We start from the raw sequence: 17,500 nt of genomic DNA, 5'->3' as shown, positions 1-17,500 counted from the left end.
CAACCCGGAATACATGCACTGGATTACTGCCAAATTAAGCATACGTGACATTTAAATTGCATATCCACTTAACCATTTGAAATCTTTGTTTATGCCGAAGTGGACATGAAATGCTTTCATTTATTTCGGCCCGAATATTTGCACAAAATTAATATAAATATACATGCATATGTGAGTGTATATATCTGTGATGAGCAAATATATTATCATCTATGTAAATATTCTTCCATATGTTACACATACACACGCATACATGCACGCGCGTATATGATGGATTCTTCCCTTCGAAGACGATGTATGGGCGTTCAGCTTTTGCCGAACAGCCTGAACAAATGATTTGTTTATAGTGGATCAAATGCATATGCTGTACATTAGCTCATTCTCTCCATCAAATCAACATTGTCTGAACAGGTGCAGAGTATATCATGTATTAGGTGTCGAAGTGATGGCAGAGCAACGTAAGATGAAGTGTTTTGCTCAACAACACAACGCAGCACTCAGTCTAGGAATTGGAATCACGATTGCTGAATCTGTAACCTCACACACACACATCCGCCCCTCACACATGTATACATGCGCGCGTGCGCACACACACAGGCACACATACATAAATAAGTAACAAAGATGTACAGGTGTCAATTCATTACGGCCGTTTCAAGCAGCTATATTTAATCGATTAATGAAAACATTACATCAATTTGAAAGAAACCGTTCTCGTCAGATGGATTCATAGACTTCAAACATAAAGGATAAACCATTTTTAGCAAATTTACATCAGTAATGGAAACCAAAGTATTTACAATGTTTGTTGTTAGTGTGGCAGAATTAGCTTATTTCATTAATCAATTAAATGGAGCCGCTTGACAACAGACGCCATCTGACCAAATTCTACAGGCACACAGACACATCTGTTCACACACACGCAGAGAGACACACATACTCACCTCATGATAACCACAAAATCATTGATGCTTGAAGGAAAGCTATAAACAGAAAAAAACGGTACACTTTTTCTCATTCCAACATTTCTGCTAAAACGAACAGGTCAGTATCGCCTTGAATTCATAATATTCAGTACCGACCCTGAGATGTATAATATATTCATTTTAATTTTTAATTTTTTCTGCCAATTTTTCAAATATTCCCACCATATTCCCAACAATTTTTACCAAAGAATGTATATATACATGTAATGTGACTATTTGCAACAACCAATAATTATGTAAAAAAACTTTTTTGAATTCATAATATTCAATGTGGCAATTATGTAAAAAACTTTTTTTAATTCATAATATTCTATGTTACTTTTGACAATCTTTTTCCAAAGAGTGAAACCGGTTAAGTAAATAAACATCTTTTAAATTGCATTTTCAAACCTTCTTTCGTATATATATATATATATATATATATATATATATATATATATATATACATACATACACACAGAGACACACACACACATATATATAATATATATGCATATATGGGATAGGACGTCACCAACTGTAAACAACATGAAATACGAAAACCAGCGAGTTAAATACGCAAACAATAATAGAAAACAATTGAAAGCAGGGCAAGTAACACAAAGAATGACCTTCATGAGTTGTCGGCTGTCTATCTACTCCTCATTTCGAACAATCAACGACAATATGAGTCTTCGAAGACAGTTGCTCCCATAACTTCCAAACTAAATATTTGATTTTATGGAGGGTGAAAGTTGGGAAGAAAAACAGGACACACACACACACACACACACACACATATATATATAAGGGAACAGGAGAGTGTGAACACAGAAATCGATTTATTTGTATATCAGTCAATTTCATGTCACCTACACGACTTCATAAGTGTAAAGTACAGATGGCGATAAAGAACCATCAGTAAACACTGATACTAACACAAATTAACAAATTCCAGGAAAATTAATCGATATAGAGCTTGGATGAAATAAATTCCCGAAAAAGAACAACCAATTTCCATTCGAAACTTCACAAACACTCGTTGTATATTCTTTTATTATTTTATTTGTTTCCGTCATTTAACTGTGACCATGATGGAGCACCGCCTTTAGTCGAATAAATCGGTTTCTTTTGCAGATTCGTTAAGTTACGGGGACGTAAACGCATCAACATCGGTCACACGCACATAAAGACACTCTCCTTTATAAATATAAATATATATATATATATATATATATATATATATATATATATATATATATAATATATATATATATATATATATATATACATATATATGTATATACATATGTGAAGATCCAATATTTGGGGTTTTAAACTCACCATGGTGATTGTTATGATTCACCTGATCAGGGATCGTGTTGTTTTCTTAAACAAAACACTTCCTCACGTTGGCTCTGAATAAAAGTTGACTCAGCTCCATATTATTTAAAGTTTCATTGTCGTAGATGTTTATCAACACTCTCAGATGAAGGGAGTCGAAGTAAAGAGAATTGAAATATAGCTTCTTGATGAGAAAATTTGGGTCTCCGTTGAGCAATTCTGGTCACTTAAGTTTTTGATGAAAGAGCGTCAGAAGATCATTTTATGTATGAATCCATGTAGAAGAAGAGGCTGTTTATGGTCATCACGTCGCCAGCAATCTTTAGCTATGGGGATTCAGTGACGCCAAAGCTGAGTGGTCGAGCTGCATTTGATAACAAACAACTAGTATCGCTATACCTAAGCATGCATGTGTATGTATGCATTTATGTATGTATGTATGTATGTATGTATGTATGTATGTATGTATGTATGTATGTATGTATGTATGTATGATGCATGTATGTATGTATGTATGTATGTACGTACGTACGTACGTATGTATGTATGTATGTATGTATGTATGTATATGTATGTATGTATGTTCGTATGTATATATGGCATTGTTCAGTTTTATTTCAAGATTTCTTGCCAATAGAGAAAGAGCTGGTTTGTAGCCTAGATTCAAAGCTCCTTCGTTGGAATTTCAACATCAACAACAGGGTATTTTTGTATGTATGTATGTATGTATGTATGTATGTATGTATGTATGTATGTATGTATGTATGTATGTATGTATGTATGTATGTATGTATGCATGCATGTATATGTGCATATTTATATATTTTGCTTTATGTATGTATTTTCATACATACAGTGGCATATCTAGACATGCTCGTATATATTTAAATGATAAACCTCCGGAAAGTTTTACAGATTTTTACAGTTCTAGTGATGGATTGAATCTGTAGTCTTCGAATTAGCTTTTTCCTTTCTGGTTTTGAGAAGCCCAGTTTCTCAAGATTGGTATTTAGGCAGTGTGTTACATATCCCAGAGCCCCAATAATTGCAGGTATAAACATGAACTTGTAATCTGGCTAGAGTAACTGAAGATTTCTCAATAGTTCGGCATAGGTGTTCTCTTTTTCACTGATCTTCATCATTATGTTAACATTTTCTGGGCAGCTAATTTCCTCAACTGTGCACAGTTTCTCTTCTCTATCCCAAATCATTATATCAGGTCTGTTGTGCTTACATTTTATTGAGGTCTTCACTGGTAAATTCCACCAGTATTTCTTTTTATTATGAGTGGCTATGCCTTCTACCATACTGTGTTCTTATTTCCTTTTTATGTATGCATGTATGTATGTATGTATGTATGTATGTATGTATGTATGTATGTATGCATGCATAAATGTATTGAATATAACGCTCTACAGAATCCGGTAGTCTCCCATTTCTCCTTCTGTAAAAGGATAAAAATCCTGCTCGACTCATAGGGCCGGTATTCCAGTTTTTGTGGCATATATATTCCCCACACTAGACGGAATGCCGGTTCGTCCGAACATTACTCACTTTTGTCAGTTGAGTGAACTTGAGCAACGTGAAAGGAAGTGTTTTTTTCAAGACACTACGCGTCGCCCTGTCCAGGAATCAAGACCACAATCTTACCATCATGAATCCAATACCGCTAACTACTATGCCATGAGCCTACACATTTCTTTTTATCTCAAGCATAATATTCATTTCTAATATTAGTCCAAAGCCAGACAAAACAGAATAGAGTTATTCGCCCCAGTGCACTACTGATATTTTATTTTAGCAACCCCAGAAGAATGAAAAGCAAAGTTGACATTGGCGCGACTTGATCTCACCTCGTAAAATGACGTAATACGAAAGAAAAGACGGAACGGAGAGAATCTAACGTAAACGAACGTAACTAAACATTAAATGACTTGGTGTGTGGAACTCTGCCATTTTCTCTCCTCACCGCCCTCATGTTCAGTATATATTAAGAGTAGTGTAGTTTCAGAATCGGATTTACGAGAAGAATATACCATGGATATTTTTTCAGAATTGTAATTACCATTTATTTTTTGTTGGTCATTAGTTTTAAATTCTTAGAGCTAACTCAGTTTTAGGCTATGATTAATTTTAACGAAAATATTTTAAAAAGAAATCCCGCAACAAAAATAGTAAGAATACAAGAAAAATAAAAAAAAAATAGCAAAAGAAATAAAACGGGATATGAAGATAGAGAAGAGAGAAAGGAAGAGAGAGAGAGAGAGAGAGAGAGAGAAAAGGGGAGAGAGTAACACAAAGGTGGAGAGATATAAAGAGATGAAATGAGAGAGGGAAAATGTCAGTAAATCATTAAAAAATATAATCTACTTGAATGATAAAAAAAGCACTAGAAAAAGAAAACGAAGGATGTCTGTCAGTCGACATTGATAAAACATTAGTTACAGAGAAAAGCGCTGGAATAATGAATAACAGCATCGTTTAGGAAAGTGTTGAGAGAAAGAGAGAGAGAGAGAGAGAGAGAGTGAAATGATGAGTTATATATATATACGTATATGTATTTGCATACGTATGTCTGTATGTAAGTATGTATGTATGAATGACTGTACACACACACACACTTATACACACACCCGCGCGCAAACACAGAGAAATGATGAGAGTGAGAAACATGTATATGTATTCATATGTATATATATATATATATATATATTCATAATATATAAGTGCATATACACATACATACACATATATAAAGAGAGAGAGAAAGGGAGGGAGAGAAGAGAGAAAAAGAGAAGCAAACCTATTTTTTAGGAAAATTTCTAAATAGATTTATTAAACGTTTGTTTAAACAAATGTAATGTTTTCAAGTAATTCAGAATCTAATAGAATTGTGATTATAAAAATCAGCGGATTAGATGAATAAGAGCCTGGCTACTGAACGAATAATAAAGTGGAGAAGGTCTATAGTTCTTGTAACGAATGACAAGTAAAAGCCTCTTGGCAGTTCAGATTCACCATGATGTAAAATGGTACCATTAGTTCACTGTAATGATCTTGATCTGGAATCTGAATGAGCCGAAATCTTGACATCCATAGGCTGTGCATGTAAGATACATAATTTTACTAATATGGAATACACACGCACAGATGCGCACTAAAACACGTGCGCGCGAGCACACGCCTAGTTAGTTTCAAATTGTATCAGTAATTATTAGAAAGGCTAAAATTCAAATGATTTAAGACAAGTGCTCAAGTGCATTCAAAAATATGTGGAACGCGCTCGTTACCTCTGTCATTCCACTGAAGGATTTTCGGGAAAGCCAATTATTTTCGAAGAATTTCAAAACTATAGTTAAGAATTACATAATTTACTCATCGCATACATACATACGTACATATATATATATATATATATATATATATATATATATATAGTTACGAAAAGTTTATATGTTTACAAAAAAATGCGATTAACTAGAAATAGGATCAAGATATGTGTATCTGTCAAAATAATATTTTTACGTATACATGAACATAGAGTTAATAACAAGCAAATATATTTTATGAAAGTTCAAGGACTTGTTTCGTAAATTTACATGGCATTTATACACTTTATTGCTATCTAGGAATTCAGACTCTAAGGTGTATATGCCAGGGTGGATAACATTGCGATGGGTGTATAGTTTAAGGTTACGATTGAATTTATGGTAACCATAGGTTGTGAATTGAAGGGTGAAGGTGAGTGGCTTAGTGGTTAAGTTTTGCACTAATGATCGTAAGATTATGGTTTCGATTCCTGGACCGAGCGACGCGTTTTGTTCTTGAGCAAGACACTTCCTTTCACGTTGCTACAATCCTCTCAGCTTCCATAAATGAACGACCGTGTGGCGTCCCGTCCAGGGTGGGGATTATATACACCATAGAATCTAGGAAACCGGCCTTATGAGCCGGGAAAGACCTTTAATCTTTTAGTCTCGGGAAAGACCTTTAGTCCTTTTTTTGAAGTTCAAAGAAGTTAAGATTTGTAGAAACGTAGGTATGGTAGAATAAGGGAATTTAATTTGGGAATTAATTTGACAAGTATAAATTTGTTGAATTTTCAGTATTTTGTGGGGTTATGATTTGAATGGTAAGTTTTGGACTAAGTTGACGTTTTGATCTTTCAAAGAAAAATTATGACGTTTAGGTATACCGGCAATCTAGTATTCTATCGTCTAATTAAATAATAGTAACCACGCCCTAACATTCTAATAGAAAAATGAAACTTCCTTTCCTAATTTATTTGGAACTTGAAGAATAGAAATCCTATTAATAGGGCTCTGTCCAACTCAATAATTCCCTAAGAAACAATTCCAGATAGAAAGCCGGGAATTGAGTTGAAATAAAAAACATTCACACTAAATGCGGTGCCCCAGCATGGCATGGCTGCAGCCCCTGGCTAAAACCAGCAAAAGCAAAAACATGATGTATGTATATAAGAAACTAAATATTTTAAGGCATCTGTTTCGTAGGTCTTCAGTTTATAATCTCCATCATCATTCTATAGTTATAAACAATTGTTTCATACATGACCTTAATTTATAGGGAGGAGTATAGTCAAATTAAATTTGCGCCTGTGTATATTCGAGACTAATTCCAAGGAGATTTGAATTCGAAGCATAAAGAGAAGTGTTTAGATACTGCAAGATATCTAGTTCGGCATTCTGCGGCTTCTATTCGTTTCATTTGGTTTAGAAATAATATTGTTTTCAAAGTTAAGCACAAGACAGGCGAGGGAGTTTCGGGGTGGGGATAAATTGATTACATATACCCCAGTGCTCAACTTGTTTTATCGACCTCGAAATGGTAAAGTTAACCTCAGTGGGACTTGAACTCGGAAAATAATGAAATATTGAATGGAAAATAAAGCACCAAACTTAGCATTAACTGGCCGTAACCGATGAAATGGCTTAAGGATATATATTAAACAAACAACTTATAAAAATGACAAGAAAGAACCGAGTTGTCCGTCAGTAAATTTCGTAATTGTTTTACCTTCGGTTTAGTTATTTTACTGTGCGCCTCTGACAACAAGATTGAACAGATTGTTTTATTTTCTATTTCAAATATAAATTTCCTGAGACGATGTAAGGTTCGTGACTCAACTATAAATCCACAGCTATTATTTGAGTCTATTGATTTTTCATTTGCTTTTTGTTCTATTTCACGAAGAAAACTTAATACGATCGAAAAGATGTTAGAAGTAGCGAACCAAAGAATGTTACATAGTCACATAATCTATGAGATAGAGAAAGGATGAAAATAAATAGCATTTCTGAATCCTTCATAATAGCGCGCTTTTGGAAGTAAGAAAGGGTTATACGAAAGTTAATATAAAATTACGTGACTAAGTAAAGGTTGAAACCTGAGATTTTCCTTACTGTTGGTAATGGTAGTAGAAGGAAGAAATAATTTCCTTCATCTATATTGGACTTTGATAGAACGAAGAAATATTAAACTCTGAATCTAAAGAAACCTAATCTTTTAAAATGAAATATTGTCAGAAGGGTCAAGTATGTATAAAGTAGCTTAAAAGATAAATAAATAAAATTTTTGTTGGCGTGCATGACATAACAACAAACACTTCATTGTGTTTCAATGAAATACAGGTGTGATATTACATATGGTAAATAATATGTAAACAGGTGGATGTGATCATCGAGCGATACTTATGACATTCTGTTCGTGCAATTAATAGTGGTAATAACAGTTGTTAAGCCGACTAAGGAAGAAGATTTATGACCAGAAGCATTCCAACCTTGACCATCATCACTTTATCTTCTTTTATCTTCTGACATAGTGCAACTATAACCTTATTATTTAATGGTTTTCATCTTTTCGAAAAGGTAAAGTCTAATTTGAGGGAGACTTGACTGATATTTCTAGTAGGTCTTTCGACGAAATAGAGGCTCTTTTATTGGCTCGGACTGGTAGTATTTTCAGGGTTAGTAAAAGCAGTGATTCTCATAAGGCACAAAGGAAGTTAGGAGGAGGACAACGAAGATTCTTGTTTATTTGTGTATCAACACCAAGTTTACTGCATGATGCTTGCCATATTGTATGAATAATTCTTGCCAACCATTCAATGAATATTTGCTTTAAATTCTTGCTCGTAGTAAGAGAGTACATAATTAAAAAGCTTCATCAACCAGGTTCAATGTTTATACGTCATTTTGTATTGATTGGCTAGAAGTAAGTAATTTTTAACCAGTAGAAGATATTTTTATTCGTCTGAAAAGCCATTTGGTTGACCCTAGACATAAGGCTTAAAAAATTTTTCGAAGAAGAACCACTTTAAATAGAACGGAATGGTGATACGGGCGCCCATTGGCAGAAAATCAAATTTAACTCCAAAGTTATTTCATTTATATTGCAAATGGGACAGGAAGGGAGGTGGAAAGTGAAAACCCAGATACACATACAACCACAGTCATAACTACACATGCTCACACACACACACACACACACACACACACACACACACACACACACACACACACACACACACACACACACACACACACACACACAAACACACGCACGTATACACACACACAATCACACGCAGGCACACCCAAAACCCATTCCCCCCAGACACTCGAGTAAAACTTTCCTCTTGAACAAGTATTGAAAATACGACTGTGTTTAATTTATTTCTGCATATTTCCTTATCAGTTCTTTACATTTTGTAAAGTTCCAAGGTCAACCAACGTTTGCAGGTTTACATGGTCTCTTATCTTCTAGATGTAAGTAGTTGATATTAGTGTATGTCAATACTAACTCACAGTAGGTACAGACATGGGGTTTGTACTTTATTAGGAAAGACATTACCTTTAGGTTTAAATTTTTGACCGTTGACTGGAATGGTTTTTGAGCGTGACTAATTCAGTTTATCTTTGTATTAAATTTAGCAATATGTTATGCTATCAATATCAATAATTAAATCATGCAGTCTTTCTGTGTAGTTCTGTATAAAACGGACGGGTTGCTTAGTTACGTATTACTATCAGGCTTTGTTTTATATTGTGTTGAAGTGCACTATGAGCCACCGGGTGAATGTAATTACCACAGCCAAAACACATTTGAAGCCATGAAGTTTTTAAGTTTCATGTTTGCATGCAAGTTTGCAAGACACCTGTGCAATTAATAGCATGTTTCCAAACGGGGATACTTTATTCAAAAGGTGGTTTGAAATTTTAGTCTATTGGTAAGGCCGCTAAAATAAGTGTGCAAATCTGAGAGGGAAATATGTTGAATAAAATCACAATTAACTCATCCTCCTCTATTTTATTTTACCCAAAGCCAAGAACTTTTCAATACACCCTCGCATCTTTTACCGTTTACTTGTTTCTTTCATTTGACTGATGCCATACTGGGGCACCGCCTTGAAGCGTTTTTAGTCGAACAAACCGACCCCAGGACTTATTTTTTTAAAGCCTGGTACTTATTCTATCGGTCTCCATTGCCGAACCGCTAAGTTACGGGGATGTAAACACACCAACACTGGTTGTGACGCGGTGGTGGGGGACAAACACAAACACAAAAACACACGTACAATGGGCTTCTTTCAGTTTCCGTTTACTAAATTCACTTACAAGGCTTTGATCAGTCCGAGGCTATAGTAGAAGATACTTGCTCAAGGTGCCACGCATTGGGACTGAACCCGGAACCATGTGGTTGGGAAGTAAGCTTCATACCACACAGCCAAGCCTGCCCCTATGCTGAGAAATATTTACGACTGGTTTTCGTTTTAGTTTTCATCTTTCTGAGGACAGAAAAAAAGAGGGATTATCCGGATCAACTTCGATTCTAATTTGAATCGTTATCAGCAAACAAACAACTTCATTAGTCCGTTGAGAGAGGGCAAGAGAGAAGAGAGAGAGAGAGGAGAGAGAGAGAGAGAGAGAGAGAGAGAGAGAGAGAGGGAGAGAGAGAGAGAGAGAGAGAGAGAGAGAGAGAGAGAGAGAGAGAGAGAATGAGAGAGAGAGATAGATAGAGTGAGAGAGAGAGAGGGAGAGAGAGAGGGAGAGAGAGAGAGGGAGAGAGAGAATGTGTGTGTGAGAGAGAGAAAGACAGTGAGAAAGAGAGAGATATCCCATAACTATTTACTGTTACTATATTACATATTACGACTTCACTAAATTTGTCTGTTTGCCAAATAGTAATTTCGTTGGCAACGCGTTCAACTAATTAATTAATGATGCACTTAACCGTGTATACAGCGGTGTATAGAGTGTATAGGAACGCATATCTAATTATAAACAATGCATATTGCTTATCGTTAGTTAAACAACTTCGTATATATATACATGTGTGTGTGTGTGTGTATGTGTGTCTGTGTGTATATATATATATGTATGTATATACATGCATACATACATACATATATATACACATATATATACATATATATACATACATATTCACACACACATACATAATTAATTAAAAAACGGAGAAAAAGACACCAAGAAAAAACAACGCGAGGATGTAGTACATGCAAAGTATTAATGAAACGCTCAGAGAAGGAAAGAAAGAGTGGTTGTTTTACGTTTCGAGCCTAACTCTTCTTCGGAAATAGGAGACATAAGAAAGTCAAAAAGAAAATCAAAGGAGGAAAAAATCGCCAACAGTCCATGTGTAGGTACATTCTTGAAATGACCAGAAGTAGATGGACAAAGCGAAAGTGCTTTCAGGAGAGTGTGAAGAATAATTAGTTTATGTGTGTATGTGTGTTTGTGTGTGCGCGTGTATGTGTGGTGGCATGTGTGTGTGTGTGTGTGATAGCGAGTGTGTGTATAGTAGCGCGTTTGTGTGTGTGTGTATGGTAGCGTATGTGTGTGTGTGTACGTGGTGGCGTGTGTGCGTGTGGTGGTGGTAGCATGTGCGTGTGTGTGCATGTGTGCATGGTAGCGTGTGTTGGTAACTGTCAATGTCGTAGTGAGAGATCTGCAGCTATAATGACAGGTGTATCCATATGGGTGGTTGTAGGCGTGTGTGTGTATGTGTACTTTTGCATATATGCGTAGATGGGATGGTCAGTAGTGAGTCGGGGTAGTTTGAAGGGTATCTGATATACAATCTCAAGGATGTGTGAATGGGTGGATGTATACATATATGTATGTATGTACGTATATACATATGTATATATATATGCATATATATACATATATATATATATATATATATATGTATATATAGACACATATGTGTTGCGATGTGCTAGTTTCAAATTTTGGTATAAGGCCAGCAAGTCTGGGGATGGTGGGGTAGTCATTTACATCGACTCGAGTGTTCAATTGGTACTTATTTTGTCGCACCCTGAAAGGATGAAAAGCAAAGTCAGCCTTTGGCAGAATTTGAACTCACTACGTAAAGGCAGACAAAATGCCGCTAAGCATTTTACTAGCTCACTACCTTTGCATTGCGATGTGTATGTGTGTGTGTGTGAATATATATATATAATATATATATATATATATATATATATATGGGTGATGCAAACAGGAAAAATAGAGTTTAAAACGTGAGTTTATATGCTTTTTTTTTTACCAATGATCGGCAGAGGTCACAGAGAGATTCAAGCGCTGAGAATCTCGTGTTTGTTAAGTGTCAACGTTTTCTTTGTCCTTGAGTTACTCTAACTTCTACCGTCTATTTCTAGGAAAGACATATATATATTACCGACAGTCTTTCACTGGAGAAAGCATATAGTATTTTGCGTGTAGAATGAGTTATCATCACTAGGTCGTAATTATCACACACTGATGACGAGTCTGTATGCATCACTTAAGGCTAGAAATGGGAACGATGGTTTTCCCTCGTAAATACTAATCGGACACAGTGTCGTTAACCAGCTGCAGGAGATGGCTTCCTGGGTCTAAAAACAACAGTAGCATCGTCCTCTATGGGACTGCCACATTTAGTTGGCAATTATATTTTACGATATATATATATATATATATATATATATAACAAAGTGGAGTTGTGGGGTACCGCACGAGTGGAATTATATACGAGAGAAGGTTTGAAAATGAAATTTTAAAAGACGTTTATTTACTTAACCGGTTTCACTTTTGGGAAAAAGATTGTCAAAAGTAACATGTAAAAGTTTGGTTGCGTTAATCATTGGTTGTCGCAAAATGCTACAATACATATACACAGTCTTTGGTAACAAGAACATGTTAAGGACATAAGAAAGTTTAACAAGTTCCTTAAAATATTGGGCACAAAAGATTACAACATAAATATACATTCTCAAGAAAATGTATGTATGTATGTATGTATGTATGTATGTATGTATGTATGTATGTATGTATGTGTATGTATGTCTGTATATTTTAAATCCTGTGTATATGTGGATCTCTGTTGTATCAAAACATGTGTGGTGTTTATTAAATAGCTGTCTAACCGTACTACTTTTGTTGACTCTATTTTATTCAATTATATATAGGGACAAAACTAAAGCTACTAAGTTGGCTAGCTACGTATAGACTTTGAAAGATAACGAAATACCGCCTGTGATTAAATGGAAAGTAATTGAGAAATCCATACCTTATGTGAATGGATCGAATTAATGTAGAATTTGTTTGGCTGAACTCCAGGACAGAAATTTTAAGTGGTTGCATGCATATGTATAAATATACTCTGAAAAAATTGGAAAATTTCGCCTATTCCTGACTGACTTGATATCTTTCCAGCCTTATCATTTAAGGTGTAAGGAGGATAGCTCTTTTATCGTTTTACCTTTTACTTTTTATTTTTAACATTTTAGTTTCCGTTATTCGTTTTCCGTTTTTCGTTTGCAATTGTTTACTGTCTGCGTTTTCTATACGCTACCTTCTCAGTTTATTTCGCGTATCTTCAATTATTCAATTTCTTTAGTTCTTTATGATATGTGGTTTGCACCTGAAGGATATGTTTGAGTTCTCTCAAAATATGAAACTATTAGTAGCGCTTTAATAATGCATTGTGACAGTTAATAATCCTTTCTACTATAGGCACAAATCATGAAATGTGAGGGAAGAAAGTTCTAGTCGATTACATCGACCCAAATCCTCAGCTTGTACTTCTTCCATCGATTACGAAAGGACGAAAAGCAAAGTTGACTTCGGCGGAATTTGAATTCAGAACGCAAAAACGAACGAAATGCCGCTAAGCACTTTGCCTAACGTGCTAACGATTCTGCCAGCTTGCCGCCTTTTGGACGACTAATAAGCCGACTACTATAGGTACAAGATGCGAAATTCTGGGGAGGTTGTAAGTCAATTACACTGACCCCATATATATATATGTGTGTGTGTGTGTGTGTGTGTGTGTTTGTGTGTGTATATGTATATATATATATATATATATATGTATATATACATACTAAAATACCCAGTCGCTGATGAAATTCGAATATCACCTTATTCGTTATCGATGGAAATTGGTTCCGATAGTGACCCATTGAAGATAAGACGAGCTTTCATATCACTATGAAGTTGCTTAAACAAGTTGACAAATTGAGGTGGGCACTCCAAATTTACCAAGAATGGTCCACAGAATGGTCCTATTAACAGTATCGAAGGCTTTTGTTAAATCGACAAATACCTGGTAAAGACCTATGCCATGTTCGATACATTTCTGTTGGAGTTGACGAGTTGTGCCACGATTTGATCTAAAACCACACTAACTCTCTGGGATGACAGAGGGGCATATCCATATTGTTACCCGATTAAGTAAAAGTTTCGCAAAAACCTTACCGACTATTTCAAGCAGGCTTATACTTCTGTAATTGCCACACTCGGATTTGGATCCTTTTCCTATGAATAATGAAATTAAAATGGCATCAACCCAGCCCTGGGGAACGAGAGCACCCAACCAGATGTCTGATATTAGATGGTGGATCTCTACAGCAAGCCTCTTACCCCTGTGGAGGAGAATTTCAACAGGAATACCGTCAAAACCTGGTGCCTTCCCAGTATATAATTCTTTGATTGTCTTTTTGATCTCCTTTATAGTTGGATGTTCCATCATCTCATGAATGATATCTTTTCCGGGGAAGATTACTGATGACATTTTCACCAATAACTGATGGATTATAAAAGAGATCAGTGAAGTGCTCAGTCCAACGTTTCATGATGCCCTCGTGATCCTTGAAGAGAAAGCAGCTGTCTTTGGACTTGAGTGGTACCACAAATGAAGACCGAGGACCAAACACTTGTCCGATCAAGTGATATACTGATATCAGGTCTTTGTTGTTATACGCTTTCTGGATTTTTTCAGAAATATCTGACCACCATTTGTTTTCATCTGTCGTATCTTTCTTAAGAGTGGTGATTTTATCTTTTGAGAGACTGCGGTAAGGGCTTTTTATCCTCATCTGGGGCACCGAAGTATTTTTGGTGCAGCTTAATTTACCTTCAAGAAGTTTATTGATCTGTAGATCGTTTTCATCAAACCAGTCCCGATGTTTTCTGTTTTTGAGACCAAGAACCTTAACTCCAACATTGTCAATAGTGGTCTTAAACTGAGCCCAGGTTCCATCAAATTCCGCTTCTCCAATAGCATTTCTAAGATTCGCCTGTACCTTAGAGTCCCTTAATTTCAACGCATCAATATATTTAGATATTATTCTACACATGATGCGGAGTTTCAATTTATTGCGTGTGAACATATGGTCTCGTTTCCTGGTGATAAGGTAATCAAGAATATGCCCTTGTTTGGATCTTGGGTGCGTCCAGGTAGTTTTATGGGTATCCTTCTGATGAAAAACAGTGTTGCAGATGATAAGATCAAGTTCAGTGCAGAGCTGAAGAAGACGGAGACTATTAGCGCTCATTTTGCTCAAGCCATGTCGCCCTAGTGCATCCCAGGTCTCTTAATCGCATCCAACACGAGTATTGAAATCGCCAAGAAGGAGGATCTTGTCTACATTTAGGATCGATATCATAACCGATCTGAGATCTTCGTAGAAAGCCATAATAATCACATACATAGTACATACATACATACATACATACATACATACATACATGCATGCATACATACATGCATACATACATACATACATACATACATACATACATACATACATACGTCATATACATGCACCCACACACATTTCAGAGTATATTTGTTAGTGTGTTTTTGTGTTTGATAGTGCATATATTGCAAGTAAACCTTTATATATTTGATCGTAGGTCAGAATCACATTACGAAACACGTAAACAAGCAATTATTCTATGTAAATGAATTAAAGAGGCGATCGATAAGTTGATATGACGAGAAAAAAACAGACAGGATTCTGACTGAGTAAATGTTTTCATTGGCATAAACATTCAATGACAAAACCAACTAATATTTTATCATTACAGATTATCATGACATGATATCTTTTTGCTTTGTTTCCTCAAATAAGTTAGTAAAATGGGTTCTAAGAAACACACAAGATAATTACTGAATGTCCAAATAATGTACGTTTAGTGGTTCGTGACTACACAGATGTCTGTGTGGGTTTGCGTCGCCATGAGTTTTGAGAACTTTGTCCAGTCGTCTATCTGTCTAGTAACCAAACATATCCATCCATCCATCCATCCATCCATCCATCCATCCATCCATCCATCCACCCATCCCTCCACCCGCCCGTCTGTCCGTCCGCTCGCCCCTCCGTCCGTCCCTTCCTTCCTTCCTCCATCCATTTGTCTTCTTGTCTGTCCTTCTGTTAGACTGCTCTTCTGTCAATCTACTTACGTGCCTATTTATTCCATTCCTCTCTCCCTACTTATCCATACCTTCGTTACTTTCCCTCTTCCTCTCTCATTTCCCTTCTCTCCCTATCTATATATCTGCAAATGCACATATACTTGCCTAAGTACCCAGCGTTGCTCGGATGTTTAAAGACTATTAAAGGAAATAAATATATATACTCTGATAAAAAATATATTTTCAGAAAAATTCTGAAATGTAAGTTATGAGCAGATGGCGTGAGTATAAACAAAGTTATTAAAACAAATCCTGAAATCAACCACAGTTTAATTCTGTAGAACTTCTAAATATACAATGTTTTCAGTCTGTCCTTTAATTGGGGTACAAATAAAAAGAGTTTTGGGACTTTCAAATCGCAAACATCCTACATATAATTGCCCATGAGAGAAGCAAGGAGAAGCAAGGTTAAGTCCAACAACCTTGAGAGATTGTCCTTGAGATTTGTTTATCGACATAGCAAAACTTAGTTTCATTGGGAACTGGAGCCGTTTAAATTCAAAGGGGAGATCAGATGGAATTAACGGGACCCATTGAATGAAGAGGTAGGGTAGGAGAGAGGTTTCTCAACCCTCTTTCCCCTGTGGTATAATTGAGAAGGGTGTAGAGAAGTGTATAGAAAGGGACTGCAGTCCCCCTGTGGGAGGGGAGGCGTCGCCACTCCCTTGCCGGCTAGTGTGTAATGTTAGTTATCAGCATACAATATTTTAAAATCTCTAATAGAAATATCCAGTGTTAATAAGTTGAGTTGCCTCAAGAATATTAAAAATAGGTAAGCTAAGTTATCAGTATATGATATTTTTCAATCCATATCCAAGAATAAATGCTCACATCGGATTTAAATGTGAAATATCAAATGTTAATAAGGCAAGTTGTTCCAAAAATATCCAAAATATGGATTGGAAGTTTATGAAGATATAACATTTTCTAATCCCTATCCAAGTAGAAATAGTCACATCGGATTTAAATATGAAATATCGAGTGTACTCTCGCTAATTTTATTAGGTACATTCTGAGAACAATTATTTGAATAACTCATATCGATATCTTATGTCACGGAAATATTGAACTTTCAAATTTTTAAAGTTTATCGTATAAATTGAAAGATATCATGCAGCGTATATTGCCTGAAGGACCAAATGAATGAATGACTTATATCAAGGAATGACTTATATCAATGTAATAAGAGTTTTCACCGGGCGTGCGTCCGTATGAAGATCTTTCGTTATTTAGAAACCTTACTGTTTCTTTTTCTTCTGAAAATAGTAATACCTGTTCTTCGTGGAGGCCCCCTACGACCACAGAAGTTGCAGGGGTTTAGCGCCGGCCCTGCTGTAAGCAAATTTATGGCTTAGGGTTACAGTTAGCGTTAATATTTAGCGAGTGTTGTATTATTGTAAATA

At 35.7% G+C, this 17,500-nt stretch overlaps 1 protein-coding gene across 3 annotated transcripts in view; it reads right to left on the bottom strand.

The window, feature by feature from the left end:
• LOC115218246 (FMRFamide receptor-like) overlaps positions 1–17,500 on the bottom strand; it is a 100,222-nt gene that overhangs the window by 74,260 nt on the left and 8,462 nt on the right. The window lies entirely within an intron of this gene.

The sequence above is a fragment of the Octopus sinensis genome, linkage group LG1 (genome assembly GCF_006345805.1).
Source record: "Octopus sinensis linkage group LG1, ASM634580v1, whole genome shotgun sequence".
NCBI classification, from domain to species: Eukaryota; Metazoa; Mollusca; class Cephalopoda; order Octopoda; family Octopodidae; genus Octopus; species Octopus sinensis.
Note: the sequence above shows the minus strand (reverse complement) of the source record. Positions and strands in the feature narration are given on the sequence as shown.